This window comes from Columba livia, chromosome 11, assembly GCF_036013475.1.
Source record: "Columba livia isolate bColLiv1 breed racing homer chromosome 11, bColLiv1.pat.W.v2, whole genome shotgun sequence".
Lineage (NCBI taxonomy): Eukaryota > Metazoa > Chordata > Aves > Columbiformes > Columbidae > Columba > Columba livia.
In genome coordinates this window covers 7,795,922-7,819,166 of record NC_088612.1, presented here as the reverse complement: position 1 = coordinate 7,819,166, position 23,245 = coordinate 7,795,922, and the positions used below count along the sequence as shown (strand labels likewise).

At 41.3% G+C, this 23,245-nt stretch overlaps 1 long non-coding RNA gene across 2 annotated transcripts in view; it reads left to right on the top strand.

Moving 5' to 3' along the window:
- LOC135580559 (uncharacterized) overlaps positions 1-23,245 on the top strand; it is a 79,296-nt gene that overhangs the window by 5,424 nt on the left and 50,627 nt on the right. The window contains exon 3 of one of the 2 annotated variants that reach the window (XR_010475359.1): positions 12,330-12,500. The exons of the other annotated variant lie outside the window; for it this stretch is intronic. This is a non-coding gene — a long non-coding RNA (uncharacterized LOC135580559). The remainder of the gene's footprint in view (positions 1-12,329; positions 12,501-23,245) is intronic. 2 annotated transcript variants of the gene reach the window in all.

Sequence of the window (23,245 nt, the reverse complement as noted above, 5' to 3'; positions counted from 1 at the left end):
TTCTGATGATCATTTTCCTGTGAATTGTTTCAAGGGTAGGGAAAAAAAAAAAAAAAAGAACATATAAATAAATGAGATTCTTTTGCTGGAAGGATGATGGCTGACCAAGAGTCTACTCTTTCGTGCTTGGCTCCTTGTAACAATTCAGATTCTTCTCCCTGCTGGGTGAAATGTCAACCTGCAGGGCAGTAAGCTAAAAAAGTCCCTTTACACTGAAATCTTAGCCCTGTTTTGCCCAGAGGCATTTCATACCATAAGCAAAGCACTTGAGGTCTGCAACTACTGGCCTACATGGCAACTTCCCTTTGTCTGTGCTTCAGGAATAGGGTTGGGTTTTGTTTTTTAATATAAAGAATGTTTGGGTTTTTTTTTTCTTCTTGTGGAGTAAATTTCAGCCCTGAAATGTATGATATGTGCTGCATTTGGTGCACTCTCCCCGAGGCAAACCAGGGGATCTGTAAGTGGTACTATTTTTCCTATCAGCCCTGGAGAGTAGTGTGGCAGCCCTGCGTGTTATTAATGGATAAAATCTGAGCAGCAGCCAACCCCAAGGTGAACCCTATGCATTTAAAACATTTCATCAGACAGCTAAGTATTTTTTTTTCCCTTCACTACAGCGGATATCTCTACTGCCACCACTCAATAGATCCCTATAGAAGAGAGCAATAGCTGGACTCACTAATGTGAAAATTGATAGTATGAGCTCTCCAATGAAATATAAACAGCTCTGTGTTTCTTAAGTGTCAATATCACGGGGCTGGGCTGAGGAGGTGGTGCAGTGGATTAACCCTAGAATTATCCAGGAGGGGGGAGAAGCTGGTAAATAGGAAATATTTGTCCAATCAGCCAGGGCTCATTTCTGAAGTGGATAAGATGGGCTGCTGTTGACTCCCATTTGCCGTCAGATAGAAACTCAGGGCAGCTTACAGCACCTGTAAACTGTAGTGTTTCCAGAGGTGGGAGGAAAAGGCTGGATATTTTTTTTTCTCTCCTTTCCCCCTTTCCCCCTCCCCTTTTGTCTTGAAAAATGGAATAAAAGAGAGGACGAGGAATAGTGTGAGAATTAGGGCTGCAACTTTGCAGCTGCCTTTGCAGATGCGCAGCCAGGCAGGCTGCGTTGGGAGCAGCTCCTGGCAAACTGCAACACTGCTGTCAAAACAGCGTTTATTAGAAGAGCAGCTTATTCTGGAGGGAAAAATCTGTGACATGCAGAACAAATATCCTTGCTTAAGGAGAACTGAGACCTTGCGTGCTCATTCCCTCTTACAGAAGCACTTAGCTTTACCAGAAATGTCCCTGTAAGGGAAGGCAGGTGGGTTGGCATTTGGATGTTTCCAGGGGTCGGATAACCTAAACTTTGTCACCATTATTGTCTCTGTCTATGGATAATGAAGGATTGTTACTTTGCACCTTCTGCTCCGGCTGAGAAACTGAAAACAACCAAGACCATTCCTTTGCTGACATCAGAGTCACCTCCTGGTCCCCATACGTGAGCTGGACATTGCTAGATGTGGGTTACAAATAGCCCAGAGCAATGTTGTTCTTTTGACAAGGGGTTTCTATGGAAACTTTTAAATATACACAGGATTATGTAAGTTTATATAGAATATACCTCCTGAACATTTGTATTGTTAGGTTGCAGAAACACATTTTTATTTAAAAAAATGTACTTAAATTTCTTTGGAATTTGTTCTTTTTGAGAAAAAAAAGCAATTCTGCATAGGGCTTTTCAGAATTCAACTAATAGGTTTATTGAGCAAATGGGTGCACCATAAACCCGGCTTTGACTGGTAAGGGCTGTGGCAAGGGTAAGACAATAAAAAAAATACAAAACACACATCCTATAAATCATCACAAAGTCACTGACGACCTTTTTGTAAATACATGTATAAAGTGCCTTTCATGCCTGTGTGGCTGGAGACTTCTTGCACTTCTTGAGTTTCTCTTCTTCAGCTTGTTTACTGAGTTTTCAGTCTGCTTGTCGAGGCTTAAGGACTCTTCTACTCACGAGTCCATCCTGGAACCAAAGCACGTGGTGGAGGATCATACCCAAGTTGAGGGTCCTTAACCTTGAGTGAACAGAATGAAGATTTAGTAAACAAGCCAAAAAAGACTTAAGGTAGCTGAGCAGCACTTTGGGAGAAAGGGGGAAAGGGGAGGGTTAGCAGGAGGGAATCACTCATCTGCACAAGAAATAATATGTGAGGAGGGCACTGCCTCCAAGTACTCTCAAGTCAGCTGGTTTTTTAAAAGTTAGATACTCACAGGTAAGGGTTTACAAAGGTATATACTGAGGTATACAGACCTCATAAAGCATATCCTTCTACTCAAAAGAGTAAGATTGGTTTGAATATAATGAGATTGTATAATAAAAAAGTAGTTGGACTCATAGAATCACAGCTAGCAGAGGAGGATTACTTGTGGTTTTCTCATTTAATGTTTAGACTTCAAGCTTCTGTTTTCCTGTGTACAGACTAGAGACCTCTAACGCAGACTGAATTTCATGCAACGTCATGAGCTCTGAAGCAGAGGAAAACACAAGACATCTAAGAATCATTAAAAAAATGGGACTGAGAGATCTTAAATATGTGCCCATAGATCTGGTCAAGGGAACTCTGCAGAGTCCAAGGACTGACTCTCTGCTTTTGCTCTGCATGAACTTGTTATATGGAGGAACTTCTTACTCTGAGAAGTCTCCTCTCTCTTGGAAGGGGCTGAAATTCTCCTTTGTTTGATGAAATATAGAGACCACATATGAAAAAATTTCAAGTCTGTCTGTAATGTTTTATCAACATTTTTTTAATAGAAAACAATTCCCATTTTCTTACCAACTCCAGTGAGAGCTTAGTTTTCTGTTTATTATCAGTGAACATGTCCAAGAATTTTGCTGATATGTTTATTATCTGTCCATCAAAGCTTGATTGGTAAAATAAACTAATGTAGTCAAGAGTAGAGCTATGTGAAAAGCTGCTTCTGAGCAGCTAAAGCAAAGCTGAAGAGAGAGGGAACCTAGGCCAGCTTTCACCTCTTGGTTGCATAGAAAAAAATTGCCTTCAGACAGCTAATTCCACTCAGAAGGTGACACCGAGAAATCATCTTGGGCATCCAAATAGGAGTAAAGCCATCATCAGTCTGTGAGGAATGGTGACCATGGTTGAAACCAGTACTCCTGTGTCCTGATGGCTTGCATTGCTACCCCACTTTGTTTTCCTTCCTTCTCTCAGAGCTCTTCCATGGGCTGGAGTCCTAGGGAGCTGTGTGGGTACCCACCTCTGAAGCTGGTGTTGATTGAGAGAGAGAAAGAAAGAAGACATTATAAAGGATAGTTACATATGAAGGAGAGAAAAAAGCAAAGGAAAGGAAGACAGAAAAGCCAAGAGAAAACAATAATGGTGGGAGATATATGTGTAGCTCATTTAACCTCATGACTGCCATTTCCACCTAGACAACGGCTGTAAAGACATTGCCTGGATCAAGGAAGAAGAGTAGACATGTAAGCAGTGAAATATTAATGAAAAATGAAATGTTATTTTAAGATTTAGCTATGTGTGTTCTGCCTTAGGCTTCTTAGGAGGATGCCTTGCTCTTAATGACCATGTACTGTCACTGACGTAGTGTATGTTTTTGTCATTTAAGTTAATTTTTGGGAAAGGCTGATGCCTTCTGGAGTTGTGAGTGCACAAGTGTCCTCTCCATTTTCCCACTGAGCTTCATCTACAAATGCAAAAGTGACTCCCTGCTGGGCACAGGCTCCTACTCCCAGGAAGAAAAGAAGCATCTGGCAATTTTGACCACTGACTTGAAAAGGCTTTGCAAGTTGTCACAGGTCCACAGGAGGATGAACCAAAAATTGGTGCTTCTCCTATGGCTAGCAGGGGCAATGCAAACCTAGCAGGAGGGAGTGCCCAAGTGCCTAGAAGTTCATTAGTGTGTGATCTGATTAAATAAATGTTCCTAAAAAGGGTGACATTTCTTGTCTGGTTTCTCCAAGTCCCAATACAGGGTCCTTAAAGCTGGCAGGTTTCGTCCTGAATTTAACTTGCAGGTACTCGATAACAGAAAGTAGCGGTAATGCTACTTACTGGGAAATCTGTTTAATTAACTGCACTCTCTGCACTGGGGAAGGGATGGTTTGGGGCAGCAGAAACATCTTTTAATTCAGCCCTATGTGAGCTTCCCTGGAAACCACATTTAAGACTGTTAGTGAACTTCGACTGCTTTCTATAAGGAGAGAGAAACTTCACCCGGATTTCAGAAGCACTTGAAAATGAGATCTAGTTTTACTCTCTCTGAGTCAGTATCATTCAAGGACAGAGAGGAGGGGTGATGGGCACGCTGTGGAAACTTTTCCAAACATCTCCCTTCCAACAAGTCTGTAAAAATGCTGAGCCGAAAGACTCGAAGCAACTCACTTGAGACTCATTTTCAGTACGGCTAAAGTTCTGAAACCCAGACTGCAAAATCTGAGGAAGCAGCTGGGTTCCTAATTAAAACAAATTGTTAATAGATTTAGCAGGCCAAATTTATGCTTTCCAATTAAAATCGCTATCAGTCTTGGTATCAGCTTGCACGTGTGTGCACTCACGTGTGCTGGATGCTGGTGTGAGCTGGTGGTGCGGTGCATCAAGGGTTGGGTCAAACCTCTTGCCCACAACAGGCACTAATGGATTCAGAACATCGTGGTAACCAGAGTATAACAACTTCAGAGCAGAAGAGCACGTGTCAAGACAAATGCAGTGTCAAGGACACTTCGTGCATTTGTTTCCTGACCACAGACCGTTTGTCCTTCTGCCTGAAGGCAGTCCGGCATTTTCCTCACAATAATTTGTTCTCATTTGAAAGCTACAAACATTTTACAGTCTGCACGGTGGGTCCAAGCTACTGCTTGACTGGTGGTCACCCAGGAAGAATTTCTCCTTCAATTAGCCCTGTGTTTTTTTTTTCACATACTGCTGAATTTCACACTTCAAACCAGAGGATCCATTTGCTTGAGTGGTTCTTTCACAGACGGTTCACTTAAAACCGGAGTAAACGCATTTTAGTTGTTGTTGTTATTTAAATTATTGTTATAGTATAACAATAATTCTCATTACAGCAAATTTGATGAACTGATTTTATTTCCATTTTTTTCCTACTGAGACAAAGATTGCATCTGTATGTTTTTGTTGCAAGAAAGAAAGAAAAAAGCCATGTGTTGCCTCAAAACATTAAGCTGCCGAAAAGTACTTTTGTTGCTACCAAAATGAGGCTAGCATCTCATATAGCTGCTTTTGAACAAGAATAAGCTAAAAACTACTGTATTTTTGTAAAAGCTAATTTCTCTTTTCAAGTTAAATGGAGGGATACTTCTATAGATAATTCCCTCTAAAAAAAATAAAAAAAATCCAATTTTGTGTTTTCAAAATGTTGAGGAGAAGAGAAACTTTTCCCTGCAGTGAAATGTGAGGCAATTTTAGCATTAAAAAACCTTCAAAAAGATAGGACAGGAGACCACGTATGTCCCCGAGCCTGTCCTCAGCTGATCACAGGACTTTCACCGTGCCTGACCCCTGCATGGTGTTCCAAGGAAAATAGAAACTGCAGTCCCACCTCCAGTCCTCTGACTATATAGATATTTATTCATTTGTGCTATAAATGGGAAACTCGGGGTTATGGGTTCACTGTAGCAGATTCCAATGCAAAACTGGTCCCCTCTCTATATACAAACATTTGTAACAGCAAAAGACTCTGTGGGCGCTATGGCTAAATGCAGGCTGGCTGCTCCATCTGCCTAAAGATTTGCTGCAATGCTCATATTTAGTACATTGCTTTGCAAAGTGCTTTCTGAGATGTCTTGACGACGAGCAAACAAAATTCTCTTGTATTATAATGTGCAGGACTGACCTGATTTATTCTTCCTACAGAGAGCAGCGTGTTGAAGGTGCAGCGTTTTCACATATTCTGGAAATGCAGCAGTCCCGGAGATGCATTTGGGGTTGTCATGCTGGCAGCCAGAGGGGAGATGAAAAGGGGAAAAAAACCTGGGTAAATTCTGTGGTGCTGCATTTAAACCCTGAAAAGCTCATTTAGTCAGAGATTAAGCTCTGGAGCTAAATCTGAAAGTGAGAAAGGAGAGGAAAAGCTATTGAAAACTGAGATTCTACTGCTGACTATGGAGGCCACCTGACCCTGACACATAACTTTTACTGAGTTGACCATATCTCACTTCCTTTAAGTGCCTGTCCCTCCTGCTCACTCTCAAGGACTTGGCCAATCTCCTTTTGTAAATAGAACAATGCTTTATATTTCTCTATTACTCTGGAGTGACTATATCAATAATGCAGGAAAGGCATCTGTCCAGCACAATGAGATTATTTTTCTGATTTCGGTTGACAGTTATGGTAATAGTTTGGCAAACAATCTACTCCACCATCAATGACCACAGATTACAGCTGTTTTTAAAAAATCTCAGCCGTTCCTGGAAACTTAGAAGATTGATTACATGGACGGAAAGAGACAGAAAGATGTGTCAAAAGCTTTTATGGCTGAAACTTTTAACTCCGTCTTGCTCCTTGTTTTTTTCCCCTCTGATTCTGAAAGTCAATGTGCAGTCTCATAGTCGCCTTATGTGAGTCCAGACCATGATGAGCGGAACAATTAAACAAATGATCCTGCTTTAGAGGGAATTGAGGAGCAATCGAGCACTGAAGCCTTCAGAAACCAGGGTGGGAGCTGTAAAAGTGGGGTGAAGGTGCTTGTGTGGTCTTTCTGATTGGGGTGATGGGGCTTGGGAGGGTGCCCAGGGCTGTTCGCCTTGTCCTGTACGTGTTCTGCAGATTGTGCTGCATCCCCCGTGCCTGTTGTCTCTCCATGTTTGCAGGGACAGGCTCTGGGTCAGGAGGGTTCCCACTTACCTGGTCTACAGTGATATAGATTGTGCCTAAGTATTTGCTTTTAAAAGTTCAACTTGTTCCCCTTCACTTGTGTTTTTCTTGAGCTCTCTTTGGGCAGTTAGTGGATTTGACTGGGAGGCAGCTGAAGTTTTATAAGAAGATTCTCGAAGAAAAGCATCTTTTCATTATAATTATTATTTATCTCACAGGAATCAAAACTAGGACCTTACAATCAAATACATACCTTGCAGAGCTTAACACTACATTAAAAGATGTGTATCTACCAACAGCCAGAGTGGAAAACACACTATTTTGAATGTATGTCCCCTTTATGCAAAGAACAGGAATAACATCACGAGATCTGTGTTTCTAGCTAGCACTGGGATTTCAGATACGAAATGTTCACAGAGAACTGCTCAGGGACAAATTTGCAGAACAAGAATTATCCTCAGAAATTATTCAACAGATATTTTCAATTTGAGTAGCAACGGAGGAGAGAAAATCAGAGGCTGCTTGTGGACAGGGCCATGAACAGGGAAAAGAGAAAAAAAAAAAAAAAAAAAGAGGTCAATTCATCAAATAAATTATTCCTTATGAATTATTCACGCAGGTCTAACTTAACTGTTATTCCTACTTTCCCAGCCTCACTACAGGGGCTGACAATAATACAGCTTTGCCCGTTTCTGGACTTTGATATTAGCAGGAATAAAATCTCAGAGTGCAGTTAGGTCTGCCAGAGTCAGTCAGGAGGTGAATTTGGTCCTATGAGTTGATTTTTCTCATTGGCCATGACATTGGTATGTTATCAGCCATCATGAACCCAGAAGATGCAGTCAAGAAGGTTAGTCAGAAAAAGCTGACAATTACAGCAATCTTCTGATATTTCTTTTCCTTCTTAGTTAAAGAGCAAAAACACTCAAAGCAGTAGTGAATATGGGTTAAGAATCCAGCTGTTCAAACTCTCAAAATTCAGGTGGGTTCATCTGTCATATGAACTCTTCACCCAAGCCCCAATTAGTATTATATTAACCTCCTTAAATATGGGATTGCTGTGATCTTACAATACTCCAAAATGGTCTATTAGCAACCCCATTTCCTGGCTTTGTCAGATGAAAATGTCTGCAGTAGGTCACCTGAAAGCATTACTCAATTAATTCAGGGAGCTGCAGTGGTTGCCCAGGATGTCTACCAAGCACAGGGAGCTTAGAGCATTTCTGTTACACAACCTCACATTTTTACATTACGAGTGCATGTAAACATGATCTGAAGACTCATGCACCCAGATTCTGAAAAAGAACTAAACCTTGACCTCCTGCTGAAATTGATAAAAATTTGGTACTTAAATCCCGTGAAAAAATAGGGCCACGGTATCATCAGTGGCCTTGGATTAAGTCCCAGGCAAATGAGATTATTAATTTTGGATGCGAACACCACATCACACCATCATATATTCTGTCTGTAATGCAGTTTACAAGCAAGGAATGAGATATTTCAATTTTTAGAGTTCCAGAGTGTGCAAGGGACTTTCCAGGTGGGCTTGGGGAGAAATTTCGTTCTGTTTTTTATGCCTATCTGATCATCACATACTGCAAGTTACACCTTTGCTTTGAAAAAAGCCCTCTGGGCAACTATCTGTATTTTTCCAAATATGACTTTAACTAGCTTTTGAAAATGCAAGTTAAAATTCCAAACCAGCAAGGCATTTTGAAGGTTTTACCTGAGGTGCCTGTTATATAATTCTATGACACCACATAAAACCTACGGCTATTTGTGGAATTGTGGCATTGCTCCCACTGAATCCCTGCTAAATCAATTCAAAGTGCCATTTGCCATCTCCTTTCCCAATCATGGCTCATTAAGCATCATGCACAATGTAATCTATTAGCAGCAACCTCTTCGGCTTCTGAGAGAGTCAGTTATGAGCCGCTACCTTTTATAAAACAAACAAACAAAAAAATAAAAACAACATTATAAGGCCTGCCACTATTAAAGAGATTGAATGCGGGAGGTGTGTATTTATGCCATTGAGCCAACTTAAATGTTCATAAAGACGATGAAACTTCAGTATCCTAAGTCGTTGATTTCGAGCTTCAGGTCAGAGACAGATGACTTCATGCTGAGATTTATTACTAAGAGGCGAAGCTTTGGAGTTTGTGTCAAGGTGGGCTCATCCATCACTGGAAGAATTCTGCCATAATATTCTGCTGTCAGATCCCATCTACCCTTGATCAATCTATCAGTCGGCCTGCTTAGGAAAATGTACATAAACCAAATATAATCTGATTAGACATCCAAAAACACCGTCGATGGTTAATCATGCAGGTAAATTGTAGTGTGTTAAATAGGACTCCTTTCCCAGTGCATGCACATTATGCTGGATGTGGCAAAGTCCCCAGCGAGCTGCTTGATGAATTCCTCTGTCCTCTGTGCCTGGGGATCTGTGTTAGTGCTGTGTCCCTGTTAAAAATTCAAATGCTTTTGAAATCATCTGCTTCTTGTGAGCGTGTGGAGAGGCATCAGAGTTTGCACTTGTAAAGTCTGGCTGTCAATTTTTAGTATGCTTTGCAGATGAAAATATTGCTGCGTATCAGCAGGTACAGATGATGAGCTATTTCCAGCAAGAATGATACTGGTATCTAGTTGTGAACTTCATGATATAAATACCTAGACTCAGATACAGGAAGGTGGAATAGTTGACTTCACAGGGTTCTTCTCTTTTCTGTGAGTACCTGAAATCTGTACAAGCAAGAACAATCCTGTCCATTCAGTCTATCAACAAATCATTCCAGATCTGAGGACTCATGAGTTGCCACAACTATGAGATGAGGATAGAGGTGGATGTTGGCTACCAGAACTACATGAAACAGTGTAAGGGCTTTGGTAACAGCAACACCTCCCATAAGAAGTCAGTGGCCCAGGAGTATTTGAGAGTAGGTTGCTCTGAACTTGTGTCCATCCAACTTGCACAGGAGTATGCCTGCAGTGAAAGCATAAAATGGTAATTTCCTTCTGATTTTAATCATATCACCTCCCATTTGACTTCCAGTGAAAGCCTCAGGTCACACAGTCCAGACCAGATCCTTGGCCCTGTTATCCCAATTTGAATATTGGGTCTTTTCAGGGCATAGCTGAGATTTGGGACTGCTGGGTTACAATTTTTAGCTCCCACAGGTTAGAAACTGATGCTGAGCTTCAGTATGGCCTAGACATTAAAAAAGATTAATTTTCCAAGATGAGGCAAACCAGTGAACTGTGCTGGCAATGTAATTCCATTACTTTCAAAGGAGTTGAGTCTGTTATAGCAAGTCAAGTGGAACAATGTTGTACCTTAAAGAAAAAAGAAGCTAGATTTTTATTATTGTTATTACAACTATTATTATTATTATTATTATTATTATTATTATTATTATTATTATTATTATTATTCCTTCAGTGTAAGAACACTAAAGAAATTGAAACACGTGTAGAGTTAAATAGCAAACACAACTGCAAAAAGAAAGAATATTAGTTGTTTTGGGGTGTAAAATAAACTGCTCATAGATGAAAAAGTGACTGCCAGTGATTCCCAGATAAATGGTTCTGAAATGGAGTTAGGAAACACTTCACCCTCTGGTGCTTTGCCCATACAGGGTGTCCTCCATGCCAAGTGTAATCTTGAAAGTTTCCATTAATTAAGGGTTCAAATCCAAAGAAATATCCAAAGAGAAGAAGGCTGAGGTTAAGGTGAGACTTGAAGAGCTACTGAAAGGGACCAGAAGCTCATCCCAAAGCCTTTTTGCTTCAAGTGTCTCTGACTTGCCTGTTTGGATAAGCAAAACTATGCAGATTGTCTAGACATGCAGAGACTGTTGGCCACATCCATCAGCTTTATCTGAATTTTCCTCTGAAAGGTGGCAGAGACTCAGGACACTGGCAGTGCTGTGATGAGAGAGGACATTTCTCATCCCTGCCTTCCATTCATTTTCCGTTTATAATAAATTCAGGAGAAGTGGCAGGTCTCATTAAAAAGGATTCAGGAGGAATTATTCAGAGATGGGTTATGAGAAAGCCTGTGCAGGTAGAGACTATGAAGGAACAGAAGTGGAGCTCAGCAGAATTTATAGTAAAAAAGACCAGAAAGGCAACACAGTTTATGCTCATGTAACAACATGACCTTTATGAACTTTATCTGCCAACCTCAAGGATGACCAGACACCTTGTACCTGCCAGGTACAACACTAGGCTCAGATTTATTTTATGTTATTTTGTTTTTTTTCCTCTCTCACAAATTATTTCATCTCAGGCTAAAAGCCCTGTGGCTTCTGGTCAGCTTGGGCAACATAACAAGCCACCTTCTGCCTACATGCAAAGGGAAACCAAAACCTCACAAGGCCTATTGGGCACCAAGGATGTCCACTTCACAGGGAAGGCATTGCCATGTGTGGTATTTAGGTAGGAATAAAGAGAAATAGAAGTCCAAGGTGGATAGCAAGAAATGCCTCAGTAGACTGCTCTAATCATTAGGCATCACACCTTTCTAACGGATGGATCTGTGCTCAGGGTTTGCTGGGATGTGAGATTCACTAACCCAGCTCCTTCCATCCAAATACACACAGCACATTGCACAATCCAAGCAACAGAAAAACCCAAAGAGCACATAGTTAAAGGAAAAAAAAAAAAAAAAAAGAAAAAAAGAAAAAAAAAAAGGAAAAAAAAAAAGAGAACCAATATTTATAATATCCTGAAGCCTGTAAAACACTGAGTTGTTTGAAAATCCAGCAGGAAGGTGCACTGAAGCTTCACATCTACATTTCAAAATACAGGAGGGAAGGCGCAGGGAGCCAGGGACATTTCCCCTGGAGCCCAGCTCTGAAATGCCAGACTTTAATGATTTGGAAAGAAACACATTTCAGCACTACCGTGGCACAAAGCACAGCAGAGATGTAGTCAGGACTGCAAGCAGGTCTTTCTCCTAAATACCTGAGGGGGAGTTTGTAACCGCTCCGACCCGCTCGTGTGCCTCCCAAGGGCAAAGTGTTAACAGTGCGGTGGCCTTGTTGGGGTCGGGTGATACCGTGTATTACAGCACCAAAATTGTACCAAAGCAGCTACAAGGGGATTAGCCAAAGGTATTTGACAGCTGCTGTTAGGTTGAACTTTACTTTTACCACTGTGGGTTGAAAATGAATACCAAGCCGAGCAGGACTGTGATATGAAACCATTACCTCAGTTCTGGGTTACTGACCTGACAGGCCCTCCTTTGTTAGAGATTAAATTATTCGGATTTTTTTTGCAATGACTCCATTAAACCAGGGTGTTGTGGTTGCTTTTCTAACTGTCTTGCCAATTGTTTATTCCCTCTGGGGCATTTTATAAAATATTTCCTTCTATAGCTTTAGCCAAAGTAAGTACAGTCCATGGTAAGTATTGCCTGGGCATGTGATCAGTTTATTTTATTTTATTTTTTTATTGTTGTAGGTGGTTATCTGCTCCTGGACAGTTTTAAATTGTGCAAGAACCAGGCAGTCTCATGATCAAATGAGTGCTTGAATGAATGTGTGCTTGAACTCTAAGGACTTTTGCAATGCCTGGACAGACCATTCTTTAAAGGAGTTTTGATTTCTTCAAGTAGACAACATGCTTTCGCAGGTAAACTGATTTCTTCCCCAAACTGCTACCCCACCCTTGCCTGCATCAGGAAAGAACATGAAGGTCACATTCCAGCAGAAGGACTAGGTAGCTCCAAGACATGCCTTGCTTGAAGGGATTCACATATATCTTTCCTCTCCCCACTACTCACTTCTGGCTATTTTTTTGGATGTTTCTCAAGAGAACAGTTGCCTGGAAAATATGACGGATGAACAAATAAGCTGGTTTTGTTGGGGATTTTTTTGTTTTGTTTTGTTTTTAAGAGTTGCTACCTTCTACAGATGTTTTTCAAACACAGGAAAAACATTTGTTCTTCTCATAGTTTAATTTCTAGTGAAGGAACAGTAAAAACCAAATAGCTGTGTGGTACAGACATGGTCTGGACCTGTACCACTTTGCTGTGCCATGTGAGCTTTCCTTTTTGCAGTATTATGTGTAAGACAAAAAGCTCTGAATAGCTTCATTAGGAGTGTCACCAGACACAAGGCACAACCACTCACCATCTGCACGTATGGAAAGTCAAAACTAGATTTTTCAGTATGTTTCCAACGCTGACTTACAGCTACTCTTTGCTATTTCTTGAGCCCTGCTGGGGAGCCCTTCCATGTCTTAAAAAAAACTTCCAAAACTGTAAACTTCCTTATTAATTTATGAACTATGTAGAATGAAGGTGCTACTGCTGTTCCTTTATCACAGAAAATGAAACTGCTATGTGGGGAAATAATGACCAGTATTATCAAACTAAATATTCTACAGAGGTCAATAGAAACTACAGAGTTTCATCAGTCCTGAAGTCTGACTTTAGGATGCAATAGTTCAGAATTAACTACAGATAACTAACTTCAGGTAGCGGAAGATGAAAGGGCCTTTTGTTTTCTAATTAGCATCAGTCATTGGATCCAGCCCTAGCTATTAAATTTAATCTAAGAGGTTTGCCTGGGATCACATAGGCCATAAGAGTACATCACGGCAAGAATTGGCTCCCAGTTCTTGGCCCCAGTCATTTCCCCTTCCTCCACCCCAGCCCTCCCTTTTGTACTTGTATTACTTTTGTCTGTGCACGTGAATATCTGGCATCGATATTTGTGCATATCTGGAGATCACCAAGCCAGTTGGGTTTTGCATTAAAATAAAACAAAAGAGAACAGTTAACCTTCCCCCCAATACAGTTCTTTACTGTGCTGTGGCATGCAGAATTCATTTGTTTTTATTAACCAAACTCAGGATGGTAGGACAGCTAAAGGGGAGGAGGCAGTTATCAATAGATAATCATGCTGCTGTGGATTAGAAGCACTTAAGCTTTGTATTGTACCTTTGCTCTCCCAAGGGTATGATTATATCCCTTGGCTACGGTTTAGATGATGTTAAAAACATGCCAAAGCAACTGATATCCCTTCCAACCCCAAAACACATGCTAAAAGGGGAGATTAATCTCCTTTGGCAGCTGATCACCTACCTGGTGGTGAGCCACTTTCATTAGAAGAGGAAGGGCAGGGCTGTGTTATATATACTTGCTGCTAACTATACAATCATAGGAGGCATATGACTTCACTGGCTCTGTGCTGTCCCTTGCAGCCTCGCTCATGGCTAATTTTACCAGTTTATTGAAAAATGCTTAGAGGCAGGAGAGAGAGAGAAGCACATCAGGAAAGTATGATACAGGATAGCTAAAAACCAAAGTGTCCTGGCCATCTATCAGATTCCACTACAGCCATAAAAATCCATCTTGTAGACATGTTCACATGAGGGTGGTGAAAGGCCTTTGTTGGTGCAATATATGCAGAAGAGAGATGCAGAACAAACCAACATTTTCCCCACAGGCAGGGCAGTCAAGAGCTCCTCGCTCTCATCTCAGTTTCAACTCCTTCTGCGGCCTTTAGAAGGTCACTTCACCATTTTTTCTCCATCTGGAAAATGGGAATAAAAATAAATCACATGCTTATCCAACTATCTCCTGGGGTCAGTGTGAAGTTGTTCATAAAACACTTTAAACATTGAGCACGCTCTGTAGGGTTTGCCTTTATTATGAACTTCATAAGTGTGTCCCAGCTGAACCACTGCTGATGGGAGGATATTACTCCCACAAATTTTGCTGCCTGTGGAATATGGCGATGCAAAGGGACAAGAAGACAAATGATGAAAATACAGGGGAAAAGCAATACTTTTAAATATGTTCAGAATAATTCCAGATTATTTAGTTTGTGGGTCTGCCCAGCTCATTGCAGTCAGCTTCCTTTCCTCCTCTCCTAACATGCCATGACCACCTTCTTCTGCATCTCCTTCCCCTTCACATTCCCATCCCCAGAGTCTGTACTGGTGCATCTCCATCTCTAGCAGCCCTGCAACCTTCCCTACAAGACAAGATACACAGGATACTATCTCGTCCAGTGATGATTGCCTTCTACACCAGATACCTGCTCCTTCAGGCCCTTCTAAGGCTCTGTAGCAGTTAGAGACACCCCAATGAGGTCCGGAGCTTTCCATAGGGCAGTTAACGGCTCTTTAGCACCTTTTGTCCTCACGGACACCTCCCACAGGGTGGGGGGAGTAGGAGGGGCGGGACCCTCGGTCAATAGACAGGGTCCTCAGCCAACGAGGTGGCCAGACCCAGAGAAGCTCCTGGTTTACAGTTGTGATGACCACAGCCTCATCAATTGGGCTGTGAAACGAGTGACTGGCTTGAAGCAGCGGGTCTGTGAACTTGTAGATCAGGGATGTGTCTTTCCGGGATGCAGAGCCCTCACCTGCTCCTTGGTGAGTGATTATTTTATTTTCTTCTGGATTTATTCTCGAGTGAGCCCTTGCACCCCCCGGACAAGTGATTTTTCTTCTGGGTGCCCTGGATGAGCGAGGCTTCTTGTTGTGAGTGAGGGCTGCCCGCTGGGAGCGTCACTGCTAGGGCTGGACAGGGATAACATCCCCAGCCGGGACAGCGATCCTACGGTTTATTGAATGTTTTCAGAATGTTTTGACTAACCCCCCTGGCTTCCATTGGTTTCTGTCGTTTGGTTTCGGTCTTTTTGGTTTCGGTTCGGAAATTGGTTTAAGCTTATTATTTGCTCGGAGTTGTTTTGTGGTGCCTCCGGGACAGGCTGGAAATGGCAACAAAGCCACAAATGTCACGTTCTACACGTGGCTGTTGTGGTTGTGCGGTTTCTGTGTTCGTGTTCCATCCCTTGATAATGAGCTGCCTCGGAAGTTTGATTATTACACACAAAGTGTTGCCTTGTGTTGATGATGTGAAGCCTGAGTGAGGCCAAGTAGTTTTCATGTTTGTTTGTCCCATGAGAAGTGTCTAACCAGAAAGAGTTGACCATTGGCTTCCTTTATCTAGTTTCTTCATATCTTGTATTTCATATCTTCAAACACTGAAATTTAACTTTTTTCATGTTTAATTCAAGCGCTCAACTTGGGTCCAAGGATATTACTCCTTAAGGAAATAGTCAATAGCAGGCTTTAAAAAAAAATAAAATTCTGGTTGTTTTTCACATACCCACCTCCTTTTTCACGTTCATTGGAGAGAACCAAACCTTTTAAAACCCAGAATCCTTTTGACTCATTGTTAATTGTCCCTATTTTTTAGGATAGCTTGGCAGGTTTAGTGACATCATAGAAAAAAGTCCTCCCCAAAGAGCACTGCCAATTTCAGCTTTAATTCAATCAGTAAACAACTTTGACTGTGTTGGGAAAATTCCATTAATCATTCATGTTCTGTGAAGAATGATACACAAAGGAGCTGTCAAAATCAAGCAGCTACTCTCCATTTGTTTGGTAATTAAGAAACTCCAGGCCATTCTGATGGCAAAGGGATGCAAATTCCAAGCCCAGCCTGAACCACTTCAAATGAAATGATACAGAATCACCTGCACTTAAACTCTAGAGGCAAGACTTTAAAGTTCTCTTTCCATTCCTGTATTCTCAGTGGGTGTATTTAAGGTCACTTGCACATTTAAATGCCCTATCAGGTATTCTGATGTCTAAATGATGTCAGCTGCCCTTACAATTATTTGTGGGAATACACAATAATTTGCCAGGGCCTGAGCAAAGAGTGGGAGACAAAAATTGAATTAAGGAGAAAAAATAAAGTGAGAAAAACTTCAGATTGTGGGGTTTGCTCCTGAAATTTTACTTCAGCCTGGTTTTTGTAGGACCCAGCCCTCCCTTCTTTCTCCTCAGCTGGATAATTGTGATTTCTGTTGTATGGCATCTGCTCTTTGGTAACCTTACTGATTTCAGTGTATTGTTTCTGGAGTAAAGCACTGTGGAAAAGGATGTAGGAGAGTCTGCCTCTCAGACAGTAAATGTGATTATCTCTTGAAATGTAGTTAAAGATGACTTCTTTCCCAGTGTTTCTAAACATTTGGTGTGAAGCCCTTTGTTCAGATTTTAGCCAAGGCAGGAGTTAATTAAAGATATTTCAGGAACATATTAGACTGGTTAGAAAAGTATCTGAAATGAATCTCCACCGTGTTTGAACTGAAAGGCTTTGGAAAGCAAGGCAGATTCTGCCATGCTACCACTAAAACAACTGCAATGCTCCTCGGTGAATTGTTGGTGAGGGTCCAACCCATGTTCACATGGGAGTCTGTTCCAGGGACAAGCAAAGTGACCCAAGGGACAAGACTTCAATATGCTGGGTCTGACTTGCTGATTTTATACCCAAGCTTTATCCTGATAAAGCTATGCTTAGCCTGGACAAAGAATGGCGGGGTGGAGAGTTAATAATGTGTAGAAACAGACTAAGTTCACAAACAGATGTGTTCCTCACCCTGCTTCCACATAGACTAAAATGTAACCATGAGTTGCTGAATTTAGCCAACAGTGTTCACGAAGAAATGGGCTGGACTATAATCAATTGATTGATTGACTGATTTTAATCATAGACCTTCTAATCAAACTAGAACTAGAGGTTTACAATTGAAGACTTTGTAAATTCTTCATATGATAGGAAATTACTTCTGTTTTGTTGGTTTAACCCAATAAATGTTTGGTTTCCTAAATAATAATTATATACAATATTTTATGTCATATTTTTTTAATATAGAAATAGGCTATCTACTACAGATGTGAAAGTATTCTGTGCTACCTAGTGTCTAGCTGCTATCTGGATGTCTACATGGAAACTGAAAATCAGGCAATTAAAAGCTGTGAAACCCATGGTCTTTTAACTGATGGTGCCATCTCAACCGAGGCCCATCAGAAGGAATCTGTGCCTTCGGGGTCAGTAGTACTTCATACTGCCGACTTGGCTGCCTGAAGCTGAGGGCAATGTATTATTTATGAGATTATTATTAGATCAGTAATGATGATCAGTAATTCACTGCTGGTGCTTGATTCTAGGCAGATGTTCTGGAATCAAAGATGTTCGGAAAGATGTGTATAATGGCCTAATATTTATGCCGCGGTCAGCTCGCAGATTTTCTAAGCAGTCTCACTAGGCTGAGCCAGTGGTTGTGATGGGAATTCCTCAGGAATTACCCTGAGATCCTCACTTTCCTGCCCCACTGCTCTTCCCTCCCCACACCCAGTGTGCTCCATCTAAATGTCACCCAAAGAGTACCCAGTCAAAGGGAAAGTCTCCTCCCAGGTGGGACCAGACACTAGCAGAAGCCTGGAGTTCTTTTTTTAACAAAGATTTAATAATTCCGCTCATTTGTTATGAACACAGTACCAGAAATGTGACCCCACTCTGACATTTAAAGTGACCTTTCCTTAAAACCACAAATTACTCCCTTGCTTACATGATGCTGGCTTTGATGTTCTTAACCTGTTTATATGAGACCAATGGAGGTGAAGGGAACCTGATGACATAACAACACCTGAAGAGGTTTTGATATTTCTTTCTCTAAAATTTGGGACTGACCTCTGTTTTCTGAAGTTCTCATAAACACTTGCTTGGCCCTGTCAACAAGGACTGTAAAACTCTCAAAGTTTTGGTACGTTGTATGGTCATTTGGGCCCATCAGCTAACTGGGCACCTCTCTCTTGTCCTAATACTGATTACTCAGCAAATCATTCTGAAATTGTGAGTTGGATTTTAGGGGTGGGAAAAGAAGGTAACTAGCTGATTAGTTCTTAATCTAAATTAAAAAAAAAAAAAAAAAGAATCAATCAACATGTGCTTCCGTTAATAGGCTTTATTTATGTTAGGATTAAGTGGGGTGATGTTTTGCAATTTAACATCATGTCTACAAACAGGCTGGCAATGCATGTTTCCTACCCACTTCTAGGGATCTATAGCAAGTTACCGTGTGTCAGCTGAGCTGCAGGGATTTCCTCCAAGGACGTTCTTCTGCTGGGGCACATGCAAAATAACACACGTCATTTTGCTCTCTTTCATGGCAGGCTGAGCTATACCGTACAAGCTAGGATTTGCTTCCAGATAAAATCATTCCCAGGGATGTTACTGCAGCTTAGCTGACTCATGGTAATTTGTTGAACTGTTGTGATTGGATCATCTCTACTGTTTTGTTTTGTTTTGGTTTTTTAATGAAAGATTTTTTTTTTTTTAATGCCCCTCATTTTCTGAAGCTGCTACTTTGGATTAAAATGCCATCCATCAGGAACCTAGTGACAAAACCACAAGAGTGGGCAAAACTGTTCTGCACACTCTCATAGTTTATGAAAGGCATTTAATAAATTCCTTAATATCAGACAGTTTTAATCTACATGACTGGTAATTGAGATCTCTACTTGGCATACATTCATCCTGCATTTCATCTCTTTCTCCTATGTATATAGTATCATATCTTAATTAGAAAAGTGAGTAGGTTTGCCTTGAAATGCATTAGGAACATGTCTCTCGAGGTGGCGGGGGAAGCAAAGTCCTGTTTCATACTCCATTTCTTTTGAAGCCAGAGGAAAGATCAGAAGCTATAGCAGGTACCACATACCCATGAATTTTTCGATCTGATGATACTGGATGTTCAATCAAGAAAGAATAATCAGCCTTTTAATACCTGACTAGCAACTTGTTGAAATGACTGAGGATCTGAGATTTTGTTATATTCCAGCAAGTCTGGAACTGTGTTTGGAGGATGAGTCAGCTGAGCTGCCCAACATGGAAAATCAGATGAAATCAGGCATGAGTTCACAGCCTCAGACCAAAACCTGTGGAAATCACAGGCCCACAAGGGGATCTCGGCATAGTAACGAGGTAAAAAGAAAAAAATACAAAATGAAAATAAAACCTCTTCTTCCTGCTGAACAGGTCTTCAGCACTTTTCTTTCTCGAGACAAATCCTAACTCTTCTGACCTACAGAAAAAGGGTGGCCTTCATTAAAAACTTAGTACACATCCACAGATTTAGGACCTGCTTTTCAGAAGCAACTTTAGCCAGGCTTTTATTTATCAGCCCTAGAGACAAAAGGATCACAGCTGATTAGACTCTTTATACTTCCATACACCAAATATAGGGAAATGCAAATGCTAGCAGTCGGTCTAGGACCTTGAGTGGCAGCCAGAATTTCAGCAGGAACAAAGCTGAAGAAAAGCGTTGGTCAGACTGAGTAAGGATTAGTGAATCTGTTCTTGAAGGACAACTGTAACCTGGAGTAGCCACCCTCAAGAGGGGTGATCTGGGAGGAGATCGGTCTGGCTCTGGCATTTGGGGGTTGCCTCCTCTACGTTGACTCACGTGTCAGGAGCCTGGATGGTCTCAGAGCAGCCAAGGGATTTCCAGGGATTGCTGGATTGTCTCTGCAAAGGGCCCACGTAAAGACTTCTGCACCATCTGAGCTCTGTTTGGATGGTTTATCCATCCATAACCTTGTGCTGGCATTGCACACAGCAATGGATTTCACTTAGTGAAGGCAAAACTTAGAACTGCATTGCTGCTAGTAGGTACGATAATCTCATTCAGAGCGCTCCTCTCCTGGTCTCCCTTCTACCACTCCTGCCTTTCCTTAGGCATACAGAAAAGCCTGTGATTTTTTATTTTAAATTATTTTATTTTTTTTTAATGCCCTGTTTTCAGTAGGGCACCTTAAAGGTCAAGTAAGACATTTGATATATTTTAAAGCAGGCAGCTTTCGAGATGAACAGATTTGACATATTTAAATAAAACATCCTAATAGCATGTTCTGGCCTTGAAGGCCTCAGGCAGCATACATTGTATTTGTTAGACACTATGGCTTAATTACTCTCATAAATGAATTATACCCATTTCAATTTAAAACCATAAGTGTAGCATTTGAACTAGGGTCAAATTAAACTTTCTGTCAATTATGCAGATTACTTAAGCAATTATGTAAATTGTTAATAAATTCTTAAATGGAGGGAAATCTTTTTCTTTCAAAAAAATATATTTTATGCATTACCAAGCTTAAACACTTTCGCAGGACAAAAGTATGGGAGAAAAAAAGAGTGTGGCTTTAAATAGCTCCCTTGGGATTTGCTGCACTATCTCCACCTTGGACACTTGTGGGTGAGGGTCATCTGCTCTTGAGCTGCATTGGGAGAAGGGGCCATGGAGTTAATGCTGGATGGTGGTTTTCCTTGGGCGTAAGGCAGGACACTGGTGGTGACAGCCAGTACTGTCACAGGCTCTAACACGGTTTTAGGGATGTCAGAGTAAACTTTCTGTCTCTGTAATGTGTTGGAAGTAGTGACTTTGGTTTCCTTTTTATTTCTTTTTGCGTTACTGTTTGATGTCGGTCTCCTTCAGAGAGAAAGAATCAGGAGCTTTGCCACTGATTTGAGTATATGCTGGTTACAGTCAAGAATAATGAAAGTAATGATAAGTAATAATGAAATTAAAAATGTTTCCTTCCATACTTCGAATAAGCAAGCAAAACCCTAATCTTGCTTCCATGAGGAAGAGGGTGGAATTATACAGTTATAACCAAGGAAGAATCCTGCAGAATTTAGGCCACTGCTTGCTGGATGTGTTTTGATGCAATTACACTGAATTTATTTTGGTGCAAGAGTGATTGGAATTTTCAGGGCCCGATTTTAGTCCTGTCATTAGGAGGCTCAAGTCTCCCGAGACCTGCTAGTCCTGTTGCATACACTAGTTTTATGCTAGTGTAACTCTGGTGACTTAATTAGAAGTACTCCCTGCAATGAGAAGAGAATCAGGTCCATTAACTTCAGTGGGAACTTTTCATTAGGACTCAGTTCAGTCTCCAGGGACTTCTAAGTGAACTAAAGCTACATCCATTTTGTACCCCTTTGGAACACCACAAAGGTGCAAGTTACATTTCTGTGTTGCCTACACCTGTTTTACACTGACTTGCACATTGCTATTATTGAATCCTGCTGATTTGTGTTCCTCGCAGCCCAATTTTTGCTTGTCAAAAAACCACAGAGTTTTCCAAGTTTCTACAAAGACATCTCCGTGATTTATCTGAGCCCGGCACTTGACTCACAGCTACTCTTGTTTCTACCATGATGCAAGTTGTTCCAGTGCCGGGTGGGGTGGGAACTGGAAATCCCACCAGGAAAAACAGGAAAGCAGACTAGTGGTTGGGTTGAGGAGTTCAGGAGCTTTTGCATCTGAGCTTTGGCAAGGGCAGCCTTCAAGCCCAGAACTTGGGCGTTCCCAACTTGGCCCGTGACTAATTGAAATCCTAATAAAGTAAAGGCCTCTGCCCTCAATCCTCTGGGCCACTTACCTTGTGCAAATTAACATTTTAACATCAGTTATAAAATGTGCTACATCTCTGGGAGGTGGGGGGGGGGGAGGAGGGGAGGGAGCATGAGGGAGGGGGAAGCATCTAATGCAATGAAATATGCATATCAAAGCCTAAAAAGAAATGGGAAAATTCAATGAATGCTAAATTATGGATCTACAGAGGGCCATCTTTGTTAAAATCTACACGGCGGTATCTTTAAACTCCAGAGTATTAACCAAAGGCATGGAGGCAAATATACCTGGCAACCCTTTACTTTTTATTCTTTGTGACACAGAGAAAATACTTTATAAAACATTAGATGAAAAAGCCCTTTCAAAGCTACTTTGCTTTTATGGTGCCTTTCTCTCGAGCTGTTCTGCATACTTAAAAGTCAGAGCCACCTTGAGTGGATTACATTATTTTTTTTTTTTAAAGTGCATTATAGCTTTTTCACAGCAGCCGACGTAACAGCCATCCAACCTGCGTTCCCAGTGCCTTGTTGTCATCATGATAAGCATTTACTGTGATAGGAAGGCAAAGAGAATCAACCTTTTTAAACACACACAAAACCTTTGCTGCTTTGTTGAAGCAAGCGGCAGCCCCAGCTCACAGGGATACAGAGGGGCTGTAGACAGAAAGCTATTTAGAGCATTGAAAACAGGCTTATTACCCTGCTACTTTTTTGTGCACAGGATTTTTTTTTTTTTGCTTCTCTCTCTCTCTCTCTCTCTCTCCCTCTCCCTCTCCCTCTCTCTCCCTTTTTTTTCTGTGACATTAGAGAGTCCGAAGTGACATACATTTTTTATAGCTTCATAAAGTCGTCTCCTGACCGGGTCACCCTTCTCATAACTAGGGAGCAGAACGCTTGAAAAAAGCCATTCATCAACGTGAAAGGAGCCGCTGTCTACTGGCTCCAATATGCACACAGTCTGGCAAGATTCAGCTCAGTGCAAATGCTAAGTTACTCCTTTGCTAATGCCAAATGACCCGCTCACTTCTATTAGCACACAGAAGGGGACAAGAAGGGCATGGCTGCTGTCCGTGTCTGCATAAATGCCTCTCAAGATGCAGTCGGGATTCGACACTTCTTGCTAAATGTACTGAACACATCAAAAAATTAGTTTCATATT